The sequence below is a fragment of the Eriocheir sinensis genome, chromosome 26, assembly GCF_024679095.1.
Source record: "Eriocheir sinensis breed Jianghai 21 chromosome 26, ASM2467909v1, whole genome shotgun sequence".
NCBI classification, from domain to species: Eukaryota; Metazoa; Arthropoda; class Malacostraca; order Decapoda; family Varunidae; genus Eriocheir; species Eriocheir sinensis.
In genome coordinates this window covers 17,709,555-17,730,222 of record NC_066534.1, presented here as the reverse complement: position 1 = coordinate 17,730,222, position 20,668 = coordinate 17,709,555, and the positions used below count along the sequence as shown (strand labels likewise).

Sequence of the window (20,668 nt, the reverse complement as noted above, 5' to 3'; positions counted from 1 at the left end):
AATGCCTCTATGGACCACATTCTCAAACGCTTCGCCGCTGACACACTCACATTTGACAGGGTTTTTGAAGGGGTATTGGGCATTTCCAGAGGTACATTTTTGACCCTGGTGGTAGTTTGACCCCTTTTCTGTACCTTAAACGTGAAAAACACCCATGAAAACCCGATTAAACTCCATTTTAGCCTTTGGAAATATATGACATGAGTGGTGGAAGCGTCTGGGAATACCGATCTATGCCCCTTGATCCTCTCCCCGCCGCGTCGTCTCTTAATTGAGGCGCGTATTTTTAGATGCTTTCGGCTTTCACAACAAGTATTTCCAAAGGCCACAAAGGAGATTAGTCGGGTTCTAATGAGTGTTTTTTCACGTTCATGGTGTAGATGACCTGTCAAACTATCACCAGGCTCATAAAACTACCCATGGATATACTAACACAACCTCTACGAAAGCCTTATCAAATATGGGTGTGTATTTTCAGACCCTTGGGCGTTCTTGTGAGTGTTTTCATATTCATGGTACAGAAGCCTTATCACACTATCACTAGACTCATAAAACTACCCATGGATATACTAACACAATCTCTCGTGAGTGTTTTCATATTCATGGTGCAAGAACTTTATTAAACTATAACTAGGCTCATAAAACTACCCATGGATATACTAACACAACCTCTACGAAAGCCTTATCAAACTATCACTAGACTCATAAAACTACCCATGGATATACTAACACAATCTCTCGTGAGTGTTTTCATATTCATGGTGCAAGAACTTTATTAAACTATAACTAGGCTCATAAAACTACCCATGGATATATTAACACAACCTCTACGAAGCCTTATCAAATGTGGGTGTTTGAGTCTCGAAGTGTTCAAGAATCTAGGCCACAGAGTACTTTTTCGTTATCGTGTTGGCCTCGTCCACAGTGACACTAATACAAACTTTGGCCAACACTTAATCGATGCGTCTTAACCATCATCACGCTCTTGAAATACCCTGGAAAATAATAGGGTCTGTCGATGCTCTTTGATCCTTTTCTGACTCGTGGTTGTAGTGCTCTCGGTGATCTTCCTGTTGGTCTTGTCTACAGTGACGCCAATAAAAGGTTCTGTTCTAATATGCTCAATACATCGTAAACTAATCATTTCTGTGCTTTATTTTCTCTCCTATATCCACCACCAACTTTAATCCCTTTTTCTGCCTCGTTTTATCATTGTCTTCGTTGGGTTAAAGACTTGTAAGCATTTATTCAGTACACCTTATCCACCTAACCCTCTGTTTCTTCTTCGCCGTCTCCCTCTTCACACTCCCCTCTCTCCTCCTCTCTCTTCTTTGGTTCCTTTTACTTAATTGCGTTACTCTCCTCACTCAACCATCAACCTCGATTTCTTTTACTTATCTATCTATGTCCCTTCCGTACTCATGTTGTGCTTCTCCGCAATGCCGCTAATAAAAAGTCTATTCAACATTTGTTCTGTATACATCAACCACCGTTACTCTGCTTCGCTCTTCCTGTAACCACCAAAACAACCGCAAGTCTCCCCAGCCAGACCATCTTAGGAACCAGTAAACCGCCACAACCACAGCAACCTTCCAAGCAGCCACCGACACCAGTTTCAGTGACCGAGGTACAGTTTTAGTACTGTTTTACTGCATGTCTGTCCGGTGTCTTAGGTGACGCTGACTCTCGTGGCCCCGGACGAATAGGTTTTCTCTTCGTGGTATGGTTGTCTTAACACGGCTTAGTTTTATTTTTATTTTGGGCCTCGTGCTCCCTCGTCAATTGAAAGACATTTTGCGGCGTCACTATAAAAATCTGCGCGCTCCATAACGGGAAGGGGCCAACCACCAGCGCCCACACAGACGACCTACTGGCGCTATAGTCCTGCAAATGATAAAAAAAGAGAAACTCATCGTCGTAGCTTAAACCTTAGGTACATGGAAGGAAAGTATTGTGAACATTGTGTAGGAGAGGGAATTTTTATGGCTACTTATTGTGTAACGAGATGCCAGTAGATGACTTCCTCCAGCTGATAACTGTCCCTTTTCTTATCGTGAGTCTTACAAGTCCCGCTGCCAGCACCTTCCACGAAAGCTCACAAAGGAAGTGGTGGGGAAGAAAGGAAAGGATTCGAAAGAGAGAGAACGAGGGAATGCAGGAAGGACGGGATGAAGGAAGGAGAATTATTGGAAAGAAGAAAGAAAAAAGAAAGGAAAGGATTTGAAATGGGGAGAACATAGGAAAGACAGGAAGGAAGGAAGGGATGAAGAAAGGAGGAAAGGAAAGAAAAAAATATAAGTAAAGCAGGAAGGAAAGGATTTGAAAGACGGAGGAAGAGGAAAAGACGAAAAGAAAGGAAGGAAGAGATAAATGAAGAAAAGTATGACGAGGAAAATAAAAGTATGACAAGGAAAAGACGGAAAGGAAGGAATTAAGGAAGGAAAAGATAAATGAAGAAGAAAATTTTGACGAGGAAAACAAAAGTATGGCAAGATAAAGACAGAAAGGAAGAAAGCAAGGAAAAGATAAGGAACCAACAGGAAAAAGTATAAGTAAAAGAGAAAGGCACGCACCGGAACAAGTTTCTGAAAGGTATTTATAGGAGAAACCCCAAACCAGTTCCGTTAAGTCTTTTAATAGAAATAGCCAATAGTAACCTTTAAGAGAGTGCATTTCTTAACCGGAACAGGTCTGACAACGGTTATCTCCAAGGCGACGGGGAGAGGGTCGTGAGGAGGCGTGGATGAGGAAATTAGTCTTTGATCCCTTATGTTTATTTCCGAGGCGTCGAGTTCTGGGGCGGCGAGTGAGTCAGCGTGAGTACCCTCGTGTCAAGCCCTCCCTCTCCTTGTACCCTTGAACGTCTTACTTGCTGATGTTACTCTTAGAATCTGCTGTTACACTATATAAACGTTGATGTTACCATTCGCTGTTGTAACGTGCTATTTACTACTGACCACCGCCACCGCTAAACGCTTAGTTGGTATGTTTTTTCGCCTACTCGGTAAAGACTCCCAATAGCTTTCTTCAAGACGGGTGTCGCGATGCTAGCGGAAGTAACTCAACCTTGCCAAGCACCGTCTCTCTGTCCCCACGCTCGGCGACTTGGTATTTTCAGTTCGTCGCTTTCCCCGGGTTCTTTTATTAGCCTCAGCTCACAGAAGAGGGACTCGGGAATATCTCCAAGGAGTGTTTGATCCACTTAGCGCGCGGTACATCGGACTCCCGCTGTGCGCCGTGACACCTAGAACTGGGGAGGGCTAATAGAGGCGGGTTGACCTCCAAGGAAGCTGTCATGGTGTTGCAGACTGGTGTTGCTTAGACAAATAAGGAAAAGGAAGACAAAAAAAGAAGGAGTATAGAAATAAATAATGAAAAAGAGCAGTAACCTCTACCAAAGCCTCACCAATTGTTTATGTGTAAGCCACGACACGTTTGGGAGTGTGGGCCAAAGGAAGGAACCAAACAGTGAAGAAAAGAATGGTAAGGAGGAAATGACGGAATGAGAGGCAGAAGGAAGGAAGAAGAGGAAAAGAAACGAAGAAAAGAAACCATGAAAAAGAGGAAATGAAGAAAGACAAAAAGAAGGAAGGGAAGGAAAAAGATGAAGAAAATAAAATAAAAAGGAGGAATGAAGAAAAGGAAGACAAAAAAGAAGGAATAAAGAAGTAAATAATGAAAAAGAGCAGTAACCTCTACCAAAGCCTCACCAATTGTTTATGTGTAAGCCACGACACGTTTGAGAATGTGGACCAAAGGAAGGAACCAACCACTGAGGAGCTGTACAACGAGGGACCAACACCACCAGAACATGTCTCAGGGTGCGCAGGAGTCAGCGTTGGCAGGAGGGACACGTAATTGACCACATCTCGGCATTACCATTTAGTGGATGGGTATTTTAGTGTCCAGCGTGTGACAGCCTGCCGCCACGTTAGTCTGGGTGCTAATATGTGGCCGCGGATGGCGAACATAATGTAATTGCAAGTTATAACAATTAGTGTAAGTTCTTGGCTATAATTTGGGTTCCTCTGCACGGCGTGGCAAGTACCCTAAGAGGAGGTTGTGGTGATGGTGGAAGTTTGCAAGGACTCGAGGTGGAGCAGAAAAAGTGACTTCTTCTTGGTTATAATCTGTGTCGTTTGCTTGGTGTGATAAATACCCCGAAGACGACGCTGTGGTGTTGATGACGTAAGCTTGCAAGGACTCGAGGTGGAGCAGAAAAAGTGACTTCTTCTTGGTTATAATCTGTGTCGTTTGCTTGGTGTGATAAATACCCCGTAGAAGAGATTGTGGTGTTGATTGTGTATGCTCGTAAGGACTATTGGAGGAGCAGAAAAGAGTGGCTTCTTCTTGGTTATAATTTGTACCCTTTTCCACGGCGTCTCCAGTACCCAAAGAGGACGTTGTGGTGTTGATGGTTTAAGCTTCAAAGGAGTTATGAGGTTACTAGTTTGGCTTTGTAATTCAATTTTGGGGATGGATTTAGAACACCAAGAACGAGAGTACGGTAGGGCAGGGTAGAGCAGGGTAAGATAGGGTAGTGTAGTGTATTGGGAGGGGCAGGGTAGGGTATTGTTGTGTAGTGTACCGTCAATAAAGCACTTATATGAGTCTCTACAGCGTATGTGCGTGTTTGTAGTGTGACCCCAACAGAGACTAAGAATGCAAAGTAATGTTGTACTGCTGTTAAGTTAAGAGAGGACATGTCTGGGTAATAAGAACATGAGAACGTTAGGAGTCTGCAAGAGGTCGTTTGGGTTCCAAGTCTTTTGTGTGTTAATCTAAGTTACAGCTGTCATATATAATCGCCAGGTTGCACAGTACAAACTCCTCCATATTAACGTAATGATACAACGTGTTTTTTTATAAGTAAAGGAAGCAGCTCAAGGACGAAAAAAAATAATGATGAGAAAAAAAGCCCGCTAATCACTGCCCCCAAAAGCCGCTAATCACTGCCCCCCAAAAGCCCGCTAATCACTGCCCCCCAAAAGCCCGCTGATCACTGCCTCCCAAAAGCCCACTAATCACTACCCCTCAAAAGCCAGCTAATCACTGCTCCCCAAAAGCCCGCTTATCACTGCCCCCCAAAAGCCCGCTAATCACTACCACCAAGAACCCGCTAACCGCTGCCCCAATGTAAGATAATATAAGTTTTCGGTATTATTATAAAAAAACGAATCAAGTAGAGAGGGAGGGAGGAGCGCGGACACTGTAAGCTGCCTGTTAGTCCATAGGTATGATAGACTAACATAAGCTGAGACACAACACCTGATTGGCTGATGTTGGAGGAATCAAGAAACTATTAGCCTTGTATTCAGTCAGTCGAGGATGCGGGCGTAGTTTGTAGTGTTAGTCAGAGTAGAGTGACCGTGTGTAGTATAGTGGAGTGTCAGTAGAGTTACGTTAAGTAGTGAATGAAGAAAGAATGAAGAAAGGAGAGAGACAGAGAGGGAAGGAAGGGAAGAAAAAGGTTAAAGAACGAATGAAAAATATGTAAAAGAGGAATGAGAAGGAGATAAACAGAAGGAAGGAACGAAAAATGAATGAATGAAGGAAAGAAGTGGAATAGAAAAAAAATTGACAGAGGGAAGGAAGAAAAAGAATGAAGAAAGAAGTGTACGACAGGACTGAAGAGAAGACAGACAGAAGGAAGGAACGGAAAAGAAGAAAAGAACAGGAATAAAGAAAAAAATGAAAGAAGAAAGGGAAGAAAAGAATGAAGAGGAAACTGTAAGAGAGGAATAAAGAGAAGACAACACAGAAGAAAGAAACGAAAAAAAAGAAAAGAGGAATAAAGAATAAAAAATGAGAGAAGGAAGGAAGAAAGGAAAGAAAGAAAAAGAAGAAAAACAACAACATAGAAATGAAAAGATAGACAGGAGGAAGAAACGAAGAAAAGAAAGAAGCGAAATAAAAATAAAAATAAAATGACAAGGAAGGAAAGAAGGAAAGAAAAACGAAGGCAAAGACAAAACGAAAACTGTCCTAAGATTTGTAAAGAGCGCCTCGGACCAGTAGTGCGCGGACCGTCCACCAGGGGAACGGATGTGGCCAGAATTATTTCATCAGGACCAATGGATAAATGTGGCCTTGCATGTCTCTCTCCCTCCCTCTCTCGCCCTCTCCCTCCCTCCTTTACACTCTCCCCCTCTCTTTCTTGCCCACTCCCTCTCTGCCTTACTCTCCCTCTCTCTATCTTATTCTCTTACTCTCTTCTTACACTTTCCTTCTCTTTCTTGCCCACTCCCTCCCTCCCTTACACTCTCCCCTTCTCTTTCTTGCCCACTCCCTCTCTCCCTTACACTTTCTCTCTCTCTCTCTCTCTTGCCCTCTCGCCCTTACACTTTCCCTTTCTCTTTCTTGCCCACTTCCTCTCTCCCTTACTTTCACTCCCTTGCTCTCCCTCTCTCTTTTTTTGGCCACTCCCGCTCTTCCTTACTCTCCTTCTCTTGCTCTTTAAGTAATGGAGGAGAATAATGAAAATAGAAAGACGTTAGGAAGGAAGGAAAGAAAAGTGAAAGGGAGAAAAGAAAGATAGAAATAAAAGAAAGGAATAACATGCAAGTGAATAAATCCATAAATCCACTCAAGTTCTTCCTGATAAATCCTAATAAATGTGTATGGATAAATAGTCGAATCATCATTTTAATCCTTATCTCTTATTTATTTAGTTTTTTTTTTGCAGTCTCCACGCGTCTTATGATATGGTACACGTTATTTTTGTTGTTGTTACTGTTGTTGTTGTTGTTGTTGTTGTTGTTATACGTGTTCAATGACAGCAAAAACTCGGCGTTCGTTTAAAAATGCACTCCTAAATTTTTCTTTCTATTTTTTTGTTTTTTTTTGTTTCGCGTGAACGTAAAAAAGAAAAAAAAATCTCACGTCATTGGTGGTTTTTGAAGTGTCGTGTGTGTGTGTGTGTGTGTGTGAGTGTGTGTGTGTGGTGCCAGGGTGCACTGAGAGGTCCTTGTCGATGCCGCCAGTGCCGTGTGTGTGTGTGTGTGTGTGTGTGTGTGTGTGTGTGTGTGTGTGTACGCTGCTGCCTTGCCCAGTACTGTCCTTGGGGGTGGATAGTGTCTTCCCCCCCATTCTCTCTCTCTCTCTCTCTCTCTCTCTCTCTCTCTCTCTCTCTCTCTCTCTCTCTCTCTCTCTCTCCTACGTCACTAAATTCATTCCTTCATACTGTTTGTTGTTATTTCTCTCTATCATCCTTCCCTCTTTCTTATCCTTATCCAATTTCCTTCCATTCGTGTTGTCCATTCTTCTATAAATCTCTTCTCTTGTTATCTCTCTACTCCCTCTTCTTCCTTCTCCCTCTCTCCTATCTCCCCTTTCTTTCCCTCTTTCTCGTTCTCTCTTCTAATCTTCAGTTCATTTCCTCTCCAACTGTGTTCTCCGTGTCTCTCTCAGTCCCTTCTCTGGATACCTATGTCTTAATGTTTACGGAGGTGCGCACTAAGGCCACGCGTAGCTATTTAGTATTATCACTCCCCCCTCGCGGTATCCAGGCATCCACCTCTCACTATTCCACTCATAACGCCCTTGCTATTCCACTCATGACCCGATTCTTGCCACTCCATCCTATCCACGCTTTGCCTCGTCTCCTCCCCTTCCTCTTCTCCTCCTCCTTCTCCTCCTCCTCCTCCTCCTCCTCCCGTCCACCTTTACCAACAGCTCCTTCCTTCACACCTTGCCTCTTCTTTATCCTCATCTTCCTCCTTCTCTTCCTTCTCCTTTTCACTCCTTCCAGCAGCCTTTTCTTCACATCTTACCTCTTCTTCCTCATCCTCTTCCTTACACCTCCTCCAACAGCCCTTCTCTTCGCACTTTGCCTCTTCTTGATCCTCTTTTTCCTCTTGCTGTCTTTCACCCCTTCCAAGAGCTCCCCCATCCCTCCTTTTCTTTCCCTTCCTCCTCCTTCTCCTCCTGTTTCTCCCTTTCACTCCTTCCAACATCTTCTTCCACGTCTTGCCTTTTCTTTACTTTCCTCCTCCTCCTTTTTCTCCTCCTCTTCTTCCTCCTCCTTCTCCTGTTTCTCCTTTCCACTCCTTCCAACAGCCTCTTCTTTCACATCTTCCCTATTCTTTATTTTCCTCCTCCTTCTCCTTTTTCTCCTCCTCTCCTTCCTCCTCCTCCTGATGCCCCCTTTCTTTCGCCTCTCGCCTAACACCAAAGCGAAATCTGAGTCTAAATTGCACCTAAAATAACCCGGTCGACCGCCTGAACCTTACGTAAACATATCCCCTTCGCGCACCTAAGCCACGGCGACCCGGCTTATCTTTACACCGGCTTTTGCGCGCTATGACTAGCCCGCCTCGTCTGTCTCCCTACCACGGCGCCCGAGCTCTTGGGGTGGCGTGGCGTGGTGTGGTGTGGCCCTTCCCAAGCCCTTCCCTTGCTTACACACACACTCACGGGCGCACTGTCATAAACTCACGCGCGCACACACACACACACACGCGCGTACACCCCCACACACTCACTCACATACACACACAGCAACAGATATATAGTAAAGTTTCACGTACACGCCCCCACCCCCCTCTCCCCCCTCCCCTGCCTCTTTTTTTTCGTGGTTTAGTTTTATGTATGATTCGTGTATGCCTTGATATTTTTTTTAGTGTAGGTCGTGAAGAAAAACGTTTAACATAAGCCTTGAAGAAAAGAAGTGTTTTGTGGAGGACTTTGGAAAAAAGACGTTTGATGCAGGTTCTAAAAAATGTTAAGTGGAGGCCTTGGAAAAACGTTTGATGCAGGTCCTAAAAAATGTTAAGCGGAGGCCTTGGAAAAAACGTTTATCATCAGCATTGGGAGAAAAACGCTTTGTACAGACCTCGAAAAACATATAGTAAAGGCCTTGGGTAACCGCCTAGAGTAGAATTGATAAATGTTCAGTATATGCCTTTGAAAACAGTTAGCATAGACCTTGGAAAAAATGTTCTGTATGGATCTTGAAAAATACTAAAAATAATAATAAATCGGTTGGACATTATTGTTACCATTTCGTCGCCCAATTTCACATATTTGACAAGGCTTTCGTAGGAGTTGTGGGCATTTCCAAGAGTAGTTTGATGACCCTGGTGGTAGTTTGGTCCTTCCTCTGTACCGTGAACCTAAGGAAACACTCATTAGAACCCGATTGATCCCCTCTTTGACCTTTAGAAATCCTGATGTGAGAAGCGAAAGTGTTAGTGTTTTAAGCGCTTGGTGATATGGTTGAGGCCGTACAAATTTAGGTAGCATGGTGGTGAAGTTCCTGGAATGGTTGTATTCATATTGCGATGGTTGTTTTTAAGATCATTTGGTGATGGAGATGTGATACTGATTATAGCCCTTTTTTTCGGGGAGAGGGGGAGATACTTAAGGGTTTTAATATTACAGTGGAGCGCAGCGATGGTGACGGTCCGGGGCCTGAAACCTCATCAACAGTAAACGGTAAACATTCATAAAAGTTTGAGGTTATTGTCCCTCGTTTAACCTGTTTTTTTACGTTGTTTTTTCTTCTTTTACTTGAGGGATATATCATCGATTTCTTTTATGATGTATTCAGTGATGTGTCATTCATATTGTCCTATTATTCATTAGAACCTGAATATATATTTTTTTTTATCAAACACATCTGGATAATCCCGCCATTCAGTGCAGGTATCCACAGCGTGAAGGGGTCGGCGTCTGCTACCATGTGAACGACTCCAAAAATTTCCTGCTTGATTTCTCCCCCGACGGCGAGCACCTGCCATCACTCGCTCGCTCTTTCTGTTCGCCCGCAGAGATGAACGTCCTGGCCGCCTCGAGACCCGCTGATGGGGACGCTGCCACCCACCGCCGTTGCCACCAGACTCGACCTCCGCCCCCCTGACCCTGCTGCCCCTGGTAAGTGAAACGACCCTCATGCCATTCGTGGGTGTAGGGCAAGTGCGTGTTTGTCGTATAAAGTGACCCATGTTGCTTGTCATTCGTGGGCGGCGGGCGAGTGAGTGTGTGGGGGTGGGGGGGGGGTGGGGGTGGGGGGCATGATTGGAGGCTACTAGGAAGGATGGGCGTGCATGGGCGTGTGAATAGGTATCAACCCACTGTTTCCATTCACGTGCAGACCAAGTGGGCGTGTGCTAGGGTGAGAGGCTACTAGGAAGGAAGGGCGTATGTGTGGGCGTGTGAATAGGTATCAACCCACTGTTCCCATTTCACGTGCAGACCAAGTGGGCGTGTGCTAGGGTGGGAGGCTGCTGGGAAAGGAAGGGCGTATGTGTGGGCGTGCGGGAAGACGCCCCCTCTGTTGCTATTCACGTGTAAAGCAAATGTGTGGGCTTGTGCATGGGTGGGAGACTTCTAAGGATGGGCGTACTACGTGTGGGAAGGAGACGGTCCCGTTTTTCTCCATTTACGTGTTGGGCAAGTATGAGTGTGGGCGGTGGGCGTGTGCATGGGTGGGAGGCAGCCGCTAAGAATGGGCGTGTGTGTAGGCGTGTGACGAGGTGATACTCTGCTCCCTTTCACGTGTATAGCAAGTATGTGGGCGTGTGCATGGGTGGGAGGCAGCCGCTAAGAATGGGCGTCCGTGTGGGTTCGCGAACGGTATGATAAAAACGAGCGAGTGGGAAGGACGCGGCCGAATAAGGAGGTCGTCGCGTGGGAGGGAGAGGTCGCTTGCGAGGTCGTGCTAGGGAGTGGCGGCCCGTAGAAGGAATGCCGGAGGAGGGGAGGAGGGAGGGAAGACTCGGTTTGAACGGCGGGACAGAGGAATAACAAAACAAAGACTCGGGGAGGGGGAAGGAGGAGGAGGAAGGAGGAAACGCACGCGCGACTTCGACAAAGGAAAAGACAAACAGCGACGTCGCAACAAAAAGGAAACAAACGGCAGGAAGTAAACTAATGGGGGAAAAAACGTGTCGCAGATGAAGCGGAAAACAACACACACACAGATAGATAGATAGAAAGATAGATACCAAGAGAGAGCAGGGGAGAGGGGGGTTAGGTACTCGTGGGGACATATTATAGAGAGCAGCAGCAGCGGCGACAGTCTCGATAAAACGGGGTCGCTAGAGTACGTCGACGTGTGTGTGTGTGTGTGTGTGTGTGTGTGTGTGTGTGTGTGTCAGTCCGCCCAGCAACATGAAACCCAGACTCGCGGGGCTCATGGTAATTCGCTTGGGTTAGGCCGACCGCTAGGCAAAGGAGAGGAGCTTATAGTAGACGTTGAGGTCCCCATTTAGCTCTGAGAAAGTTAGTCAGGAGAGTAATAATTAGTTAGAATGCATATGTCATTGTTTATCATTAGACATACGATGATTAGTTAGACGCGAGTGGACGAGAATGCATCGAGGGGAGCTTATATTAGACGGTGAGGTCCCCATTTTGTTCTGAGAAAGTTCGTCATTTGAGTATAATTTGTTAATCTGTACACGTCATTATTTATTATTAGACATACGGTAATTAGTTAAACATTCAGAGTAGGTGAGTCGACGAGAAGCATCGCGGTGAGTTTGGATGAGACGGTGAAGTTCCTGAGAAACTGACGGTCATGAAAATAATTGCTGGTTAGTCTTCGTATATTATTGTTAAGTATTAGATAATCATAGGTTAGATTAGACGTTTTTAGAGTAGAAGTGAGTTAATGAGTATGTGCAGGGTTGTGAAGTTAAAATTTAAAGTATATAATTTATCGACGGAAGAAATTTACTTGTCTCCACATGTTACTGTTTTTTTTATTAGACAAACATAGGTTAGATATATTCAGGGTAGGCGGGTTGACGAGTATGGTTATGGCTGTGGAGCTTGACTCAGACGGTGACTTTCTTGTTTTGCTCTAAGATATTGACCGTCAGAAAAAAAAAGTAATTAGTCTTTACACATTATTGTTTTAAGAATAGACAGAGAAGAAAGAAGAAAGGAGTGATGCAAGGAGACAAGGTGTGGACGGAGGAGCTCTTGGAAGGGGTGAGAGACAGCAATAGGAGGAGGAAGAGGAAAAAAGTGCGGAGAGAAGGGCTGTTAGAGGAGGTGTGAGGAAGAGAAGGAGGGAGAAGAGGCAAGGTGTGAAGGAAGGTAATAGGTTGGGCATATTCAGAGTAGATAAGTTGACGCGTATATTTGACGTAAAACTAAAGTGAAACGTCGAATTTATTGTGAAGTTCCAAGTAAGAAAATAGGTAAATAAACAACAAATCAATGTGTTCTCTATCGCATTATCGTTTGTAAATAAGCATCAAGATTACCTCCAACACAATATATCCGTCTCCGCTTAATTGTTTATCGATAAGAAAACAAAAGGCTTTCAACAAGTCATATTATTCTTTATTGATATTTAGACAATTCACACTCAAGAGGTTAATTTCTCTCCACTTATTATTTATTTACCCTAAAAGAAAACGCATTACTGTCTCTTTATGGCGGACAATAAACCCTCAAGAAATTAATTTGTGTCCACTATGTGTTTATCCAGACAATTTACCCTCACGATATCAATTCTCTTCAGCCCATTATTCTTTATTACCAAGCCAAGGAGGACCAGCTGGCCACGTTCACCATTCTACAGACGTATCGAGAGTTTCTGGTCCGGGGAGACACGATGCAGTCCGCCGGTAGCGTCAGAATCGGCCGCGCGAGGAGAGAAAACCGATTGTGCGGAAAGAAGTGAGGGAGTCGTGTGTGGCGAACCGGAGATGGCGGCCGGGAAAGTGTGTTGGCTTGTGAACGGTCGAGACGCGGAGAAAGTATGGTATAACGGGATCCTCGCCAGGTGTCGCCCTCCCCAGACGACATTACTTTGGTCAGGGTGAAAGAAGAGGAGGAAGAAGCGGAGGAGGAGGGAGAGGGAGGGCAACAACAGCAGCAGCAGCGCCAGGGTTGGGTTGTGCAATGCGTGATGTAGGGCGGCACGGCGTGTAGCTAAGGAGCCTGTGACGACGGAACTGGTGGGGATGAGGGCAAGGCAAGGCTGGGGAAGTAGGTCACAGCCTCTCTCGCGCTGTGTATGCCAGGGGGAAGGAAGGAGGAGGGTCACTGGCTGGCCAAGGTCATATGCAGCTATTTTAAGCCTGGCTGTCTACTCTAGAGGGACGAAAGGAAGGTGTAGGTCGCCTCCTTGCTGGTGACCGTGGCTTCTGTTGGTTGGCGAGGCGGTGGGCGGGTTGACGGGTTGCCTATTGTTTCCTCTCAGCATGAGCGTCGACGTATCGTGTCTGGGGATCAACGAGAGAAAGGAAACGTCCCGCGAGTTACGTAATGCCAGATCTGTTGATTCTGACGGCTAAAAATAGCTGAGACAAGGCTGGGGAGACGCGAAGCGACCCCTGTGGCTGCCGTGTCGCTCCTGTATGTCACTCCCTCGGCTGGTGACGGAAGCCAACACGATGCCCTTCTTTAGTTTCAGTTTAGTTCATCTTTTTTATCTACAAGTGGAAAAATAATAAGTTGGAAAGAAGGTACGTTGTGTCTTTCTTTAGTTGTAGTTTGGTTTATCTTTCTCATCAACACAAGTGGGAAAAAATAAGTAGGAAAGAGAAGGTAAATTGCATTCTTATTTAGTTTTAATCTGGTTCATTTTTTTCATTAGCAGGTAAAGGAAAAAAGTAGGAAAAAGAAGGTATGCTGGTTTATCTTTTTCTCATCAACACAAGTGGAAAAAAAATAAGTAGGAGAGAGAAGGTACATCGCGTCCTTATTTAGATTTAGTCTGGTTCATTTTTTTTCATTAGCAGGTAAAGGAAAAAAGTAGAAAAAAGAAGGTATGCATTTTTGTCACTCCGTCACTCTCTCCAACTCGCAGGATCCTCGCTCAGCCACTCGGCGACAAGTTACAATAGGTGGTGGCACTGATCGCATACCACAGAAATATGAAGGAAAGAAAAACTCTGATAACAAAACCGGAAACAAACAATACAGTAAACAAGGTGAGCCAGTGGCGGGGAGTCGGAGCGGTTTCTCTCCTTATCCGGCATGGCGGCGCTGCAGGAACAGTAGAGCGCCGCCTCCCGCACATCGGCGCCCGCTGCTCCTCCTCCCTCATGCCGGGGAGCGAGGATGCAAATCTCGACATACTGCGAACTCAGCTCCGCCCTCGCTTTCTGTGCCCACATCCACCTCGACCCACACAATTGCACCCCATATATATCCGTGTCCAAACCCTCGCGTGCCCACACCGCCGCCTCAACCCACACACACACACACACACATATACACGTTCGTAGTTCGTGCAGTTGCTTAAGTAAAGATGCCACGTCGATAACCGCGACTTTCCGAGCGGTGAACTGCTGCTATCTGAGGGAGAGTTGGTGTCTCCTGTTTCCTGGAGGAGAATGTTTGTCTCTTATTTTGTGGGGTCAGTTTCTTTTTGCTTCGTTAACGCGGTGCGGCGTGGCAGGTGCGAACCCACTCACTCACTGCCTCACAGGTTGACTTTCTTGGCTTTCAACCGGTGACTGGATGGCGTCTGTGGGTGTGGCGGTGGTTAGCCTCCTGATCTTGCGGTATCTTTGTTTCAACCTCCATCTCTTTTTCTTCAGCCTTATAAATAGTCCCTAAAATTATGTGAAAGTACTCATGAAAAAAAAAATCCTGAAATTACTCGTGCGGTGTGATTAACTGTGTGTGCTGGACTCGTATCCTCAAACGCTTTCGGCTCTCACGATAACTATTCTCAAAGGCCACTGAGGAGATTAGTCGGGTTCTCGTGAGTGTGTTTCACGTCCGTGGTGCAGAAGGCTTGTCAGGCTATCACTAGGCTCATAAAACTACCCGCGAAAATACCCGCAGCCTATACGAAAGCCTTGTCAAACTATTACTAGGCTCATAAAACTAACCGTGAAAATGCCTGCAGCCTCTACGAAAGCCTTGTCAAACTATTACTAGGCTCATAAAACTAACCCGTGAAAATACCCTCAGCCTCTACGAAAGCCTTGTCAAACTATCACTAGGCTCATAAAACTACCCGTGAAAATACCCGCAACCTCTACAAAAGCCTTATCAAATGTAAGTGTGTAAGCTCCGACACGTTTGAGATCGGTATTATAAGACACTTTCGCTTCTCACATCAGCTATTTCTAAAGGCCAAAGAGGGGGTCAGTCGGGTTCTAATGAGTGTTTCTTTAGGTTCACGGTGCAGAAGAAGGGTCGAACTACCACAAGGGTCATAAAGATACTCCTGGAAATGCCTACAACTCCTACGAAAGCCTTGTCAAATATGTGTTCTTGGGCGGCGAAATGTCTTATAATGCGACCCTCACAGGATCTGAGTCGTGGATAGTCAAGCGCCAGTGAGGATGAGGACAACAACGGCCCGGCAACTCTCGTATGCATAAGTGAACGCATCGGTGTGGGAGGCGCCCCAAACATACAAGATTACTTACACGTTTTTTGTTTGTTTTATAATGCGCTGTGATGTCAGGCCGTGTCCCCTCCTACTGTTCGCTGAGTATATGTTCTGAGATAGCTGGATAAGGGATGACACTTATGAAGCAGCGTTCCCGCCTCCTCCAACGTCTTATTAACACCTCAAACAGGACGCTCACTCGACGAAATTGTTAGTCCGTATCAGGTAGCGAGACAGACAAGTTGTTATATAAAAAGAAAATAAGACTGCAACATCCTGCTTCGATAAAAAAACATAAATAAAAACTGGAAGCTTCCTTAAAATAAACATCACATTGGTTTAAGCCGAAGACATGTAATTACCCCATTGCAAACGACTCTTCCCATTGCATTAGAAGCTAGACTAACAAAAAAGAGATAGACAGACTGGCAGAACAAGATACATAAATAGATTGAAAGACAGTTGTAGCCAAGCGTAAACAATCACCAGACTTATACATGTAGCAGTGACTCTAAACCCTTGTCGCTACCTCGCCGTATATCATTAGGTCACTCAGTTGCTTCCCTGGGGCGTGTCTTGGTCTATAGTGGCGAGTCGTGGTCACGCCCTTGGTCCCGCTCACCGCTATATCCATGCTGGTGGCGCGGAGACTGCAGATAGGCAAAACGCAAGTGTTCTCCCATATAGTATCATCTGAGGAGTTACAACTTTTTTTCCAATGAGTGATATTGTAAAGGAAAGTCCAGGGTCCATGATCTCAAACATTTAATTAGAGGGGTGTTCGGATAATCCTCCCATGAAAGAGTTTTTAAGCCGTAGGGACAGACATACAAAGAATAATGAAGGATGTTCCAAAGATAAGATGAAAGGATGAAGAGATACTGAAAAAAAGTAGTTTGTAATAGTAGTAGTAGTAGCGGTAGGGAGGTTTAACTATCGTGGCACAGAGAGTGAACAGACAGACATCTTATACGCGGAGCTAGAAGGGAAGGGGACGGCATGTTATAGACGGCAAAGGTCACTTACTTAAGGTCATTCTTAAACATTTCGGCGCCCAAGCACATGCACATATTTAATAAGGCAAGAGTTGTGGGCATTTGCAGGGGTAGTTGTATGACCCCTCTGGTAGTTTGACCCTCCTTCTGTACCTGGACCCTAAAAAAACCCACTCATTAGAACGCGGTTGATCTCTTTTTTGGACTTTGGAAATAGTTGAGGAGGAAGCGTCTAACAGTACCACCCATAAACTCTTGCATGTTATGGGAAACGCGTAAATATTCTCAATGTAGAATGTATCTCTTCGGTCATATGAGTTTACCCACCTAACATGCACTTTTTTACCCTCCTTCCAAGTCTTGTTCTTCCGCGTTGTTGATTCACTATAATTATCATATATTCCACGTAAAACACCATCATCACATCACCCACTTGAGCCAGTGCCCCACATTATCTCCAAACGCTATATATTGTTTTTTTTTTATGAACAGTTTGTCGGCTTTATCATCTTCCGCGTAAAATACCGTATGTGCTCATGTCGAAGTAGATATCGTATACAAGTTGACTACATGGAGGTTACGATAAGTTCATTTGAGGAATAGATTTAACCCTCAATAAACAATAGCAGTAGTAGTAGTAGTAGTAGTAGTAGTAGTAGTAGTAGTAGTCATATTATTAGTTGTTGTTTTTGGTCCACCTCCTTATATTATTGTAAAAAGAGGGCGTATTCGTAAAACCTGCACCTCTTTTTCTTCCTCCTTAGCATATGACGTGTATTTTCTCTCCTTTGTTTCGTGTAAAAAGCCTTCGGTCTGTTGCCTAATACCGTAAAGAGCAGGGGAGGGCGTGGCCGCGTAGTTTGCACCTCTTACTCACTCGTCACCCCCAGCATAACCCGCACAACAAGGCCCGACACCTCACGCCGACACGGATTTGATGTGCCGTGAAACTGTCCTTATACGGAGCGCCGCGCGGCCCCGGAAAACTCTCAACTGATTCTTGTAGGAGCACTAACCCCCCCCCTTCTCCCCTTGCCTCTTTGATCTCTCACTGTACCTCCCTCCCTGAACCCCCTCCCCTCCTCCTTCCCTCATTGTACCTCCCTCCCTGAACTCCCTTTCTAAACCCCCTTCCATCTTTTCCCTATTTTACTACCTCCCTTTCTAAACCTCTCTCCCTCTCTGTACCTTACCTCCTCCCTCTCTCCCTCTCCTCCTTCTCCCTCCCTTACCTTCCTTTCTTCCTCGTGAGGTCTCGAGTACTGCTGCTTTCATTTACATGCAAAAGGTGACTTGGATTCTCTCTCTCTCTCTCTCTCTCTCTCTCTCTCTCTGCTTCCCATTCTCTCAATCACACACACACACACACACACACACACACACACACACACACACACACACACACACACACACACACGTATCTATATTTAGACTGAATAGAATGAAGTAGTTTAGGTTTGAAATATCCACGACTTTTATTAAACTAAACTTGACAAAAAACAAATAACACGAGATAATTAGATAAACACACACACACACAAACAAAAGAAAAGATAGAGATATATGAGTAAAATAACATCAAGAAGAGATAGATAAATAAAGTTAAAAAAGGGGTTGTGTCTCGCATAAGTCTACGGTCCCGCGGTGCCTCGCTTCGCTATAAGGGTCGCGTAAGTGGGTCGCGCCAAGGCCTGTCTGCGCGCCGTCCCGTCCCATCCTGCAGCTGTGAGGCGCGGCGCTCGTGGTGGTGGCGGGGTTGAGCAATGCGTCTTGTCTTTTTCAGCCAGTCTGGTGGGCTTGTTGAGGGCTTGGTTGTGGGCTGGAGGGGTTGTATGGGGTAGGGGAGGGGGGGAGGGAAGAAGGGAGTACGTTGGTTTTGTTGATTTTTTTCGTATTTTTATCTCGTTTTAGTTTGTTTGTTTGTTTTTCTTCCTATTCTTATATTTTTTCCTATTTATTCATATTCTTATTTCTTATAGTTTTTTTTTTACTTTGTTTTTTTTTCTATCTCTTCCTTTTCTTATTTATCATCGGTTTGTTTATTTCTCCTCTTTTCTATATCTCCCTATTCTTATTTCTTAGTTTTTCTTTATTTCTTCCTATTCTTATTTCTCATCGGTTTGTTTGTTTGTTTGTTTTCTTCCTGTATATGTTGGTCTTCCTCTTCTTGTTGTTCTTGTTCTTGTTCTATTTCTTCTTCGTCTTCGTCATCCCTTTTGATTTTTTTTTTTTACTGTATGTACTCTGTTTATTAGTATGGGAAAGAAGGCTGACTAGACGAGGGCAGACTTAACTAAATGAAAATAAAACATCCTATTTCTACACACCCAGAATGATGAAAGAATGTTTGAACGAGATTTTCCACTGAGAGGTAGAAGACTGTATTTTATGTATTGTTATAGGAAAGAGGGACGATTAGACGAGGGCAGACTTAACTAAATAAAACAACATGCTATTTCCACACACCCAGAATTGCGTAAGAATGTTTGAATGAGATTTCCCACTGAGATAAAGATAGAAGAAAACTGTATTTTATTTATTATAATAGGAAAGAGAAGGCCGACCAGAGGAGGGCAGACTTAACTGAATAAAAAAAAACATAATCTTCCTCTTTCCACACACCCAGAATGGCGTTAGAATGTTTGAATGAGATTTCCCACTGAGATCAGGATAGACTTTTTTGCCGTATGGGTAGGAGGGCAGACTTAACTAAATAAATAAATAAAAATCTTCCTCTTTCCACACACCCAGAATGGCGTAAGAATGTTTGAATGAGATTTCCCACTGAGATCAGGATATACTTTTTTTTTCCGTAGGGCAGACTTAACTAAATAAAATGAAAAATACTCTTCCTATTTCCTCACACCCAGAATGTCGAAAGAATGTCTGAATTAGATTTCCCGCTAAGCTCAGGATAGGAAATGACGATAGCGTGGGTTCATGTCTGACGTTAGGCACCAAAATAACGTATAGAGTGAGGCACAAGTGACGGGTATGAATGGCATAGTTGTCTCATGAATGGCCAGTCACGCATTGTCATTTTAACCCAGACATAAGATCAGACGGGATTTACAGGAGCTTACTACAGTCTGAAGACGGATTGTAAGTCTGGAGTCTGTGGATGTCAGTTGATATGGATTATGGTAGCTTGGGTTATGTCATTCGAGGTTACGTTGTGGCTTTTAACTGTGTGTGTGTGTGTGTGTGTGTGTGTGTGTGTGTGTGTGTGTGTGTGAGAGAGAGAGAGAGAGAGAGAGAGAGAGAGAGAGAGAGAGAGAGAGAGAGAGAGAGAGAGAGAGAGAGAGAGAGAGAGAGAGAGAGAGAGAGAGAGAGAGAGAGAGAGACTACAGCAAATCCCTGTGGTGTTTTTTTTTAATTTTTTTTCCTCTGATCTCCTTTCCTCAAAAAAAAAGAAAAAAAAAAGAATACAGTAACCCTCATTTGCTGGCACACTGCAATGAGAAATATTCATGCAAATGTTAAAGAGTGTGCAGTGAGTGTCACCTAAGTTCTGTTTCTATGTAGGTGGCTCCATAAATGTTGACCGAATCATTAAGACAACCAAGTACACAGCTGCTCACTCACTAATCTAATTACTCATAAGCAAGTCACTCTGCTTGGTGGTTAAGAGCCTCGGGTGCAGCTCCCACTGACCTTTAGATCTGTCACCAGCATTCAGTGGAGCAAAAGAAGAACTATATGTGTTGTAGGTTGCTTCATATATATTTCTATCCAGCCTATGTCATCTTAACTCTCATGAAAATTCCTGGTAATGTGAGTGATTGAGGGACATTAACCCGGTAGCAGCAATGGGCCAAATTTGTGGCTTTACCGTGTAGCAGTGACGGGCCAAATTTGTGGCTTTACCATGTAGCAGCAACGGGCCAAATTTGTGGCTTTACCGTGTAGCAGTGACGGGCCAAATTTGTGCCATGATATAAACCCCCCAAAATAGATGATAAATAAACTGATCACAAATGTGTAGATATATATTATGAAATGGTTTGTGTGAGTGATGATTTTTTCTCATTTTTCTCACTTAGAGGGACCATTAAGAAACATGAACCCCGCTGCTACCAAGTTAACACTGTTTCCGAGGAACTGTGGGTGTGATTTGATATGCTAAATAATCTTGTCATGATACAGCTTGTGAGGTTTAAAGCAGTGAGGGGTGGGAGGGTACATGAGAGTTTTGATCACCTACCAGAAGGCATCACGTTTAGGTTTGTGAGTATCATAACTGTCAGTATAGCAGTTAGAGGTGAGAAGGTACATGAGAGTTTTGATCACCTACCAGAAGGCATCATATTTAGGTTTGTAGGCATCATAATTGTCAGTATAGGGGAGGGTCCAAAAGGCAACA

The 20,668-nt window shown here is 44.4% G+C and overlaps 1 long non-coding RNA gene across 1 annotated transcript in view; it reads left to right on the top strand.

Annotated features, from left to right (window-relative positions):
* LOC127003849 (uncharacterized) overlaps positions 1–9,768 on the top strand; it is a 106,252-nt gene extending 96,484 nt beyond the window's left edge. Inside the window, exons 3-4 of the long non-coding RNA XR_007757442.1 lie at positions 9,382–9,435; positions 9,646–9,768. This is a non-coding gene — a long non-coding RNA (uncharacterized LOC127003849). The remainder of the gene's footprint in view (positions 1–9,381; positions 9,436–9,645) is intronic.
* The last annotated feature ends 10,900 nt before the right edge of the window (positions 9,769–20,668 follow it).